The following is a 546-nucleotide window of genomic DNA, read 5'->3' as shown; positions in this document are numbered from 1 at the left end:
GGAGCTGGCGGGTCGCTTAGATGAGAGGCAAAGTCCAGACCACAGACAGCAGAGTCTGCTGCTGGGTACTCACATTGGGGAGCTCTCGCATGGGTAGAATCGCCACTGCGGGCTCATGCGCAGAAGGAAACCTGGGAATACAAAGAAAGACAAGTTATTGGAGGAGCCTGCACAGGACAGGCCAGGGGCAGACCTGCTTCCTGGGTATCCAAAGCCACGAAACACTGCCGAGCGGGGACAGAGCTGTGCAACTGCTTGATTGCCCGTAGGGCCCGAGTGACCTCCTCCGCCGCTACCAAGACTAGGCACCATTTTGCTAGGGAAAGGTATACATTGCCTTTATTTCAGTGGCTGCTGCTCCCAGCTGGGATGTTTGACTATTGTGGGTACAAGCACTTTGGAAACACTTGTTAGTAGTTGAGATTACTCATATGGCACCGGTGCTTTACAAGGGGGAGATTCCCTGTCACCAGAGGTCTACAGACGCGGACAGATGGAGGCAGGGACCCTGTGGGAAGAAGGTCAGGACAATATGAGTCCGAAGCG

Source organism: Gavialis gangeticus, unplaced genomic scaffold (genome assembly GCF_001723915.1).
Source record: "Gavialis gangeticus isolate Ggan-Ray unplaced genomic scaffold, GavGan_comp1, whole genome shotgun sequence".
NCBI classification, from domain to species: Eukaryota; Metazoa; Chordata; order Crocodylia; family Gavialidae; genus Gavialis; species Gavialis gangeticus.
Note: the sequence above shows the minus strand (reverse complement) of the source record.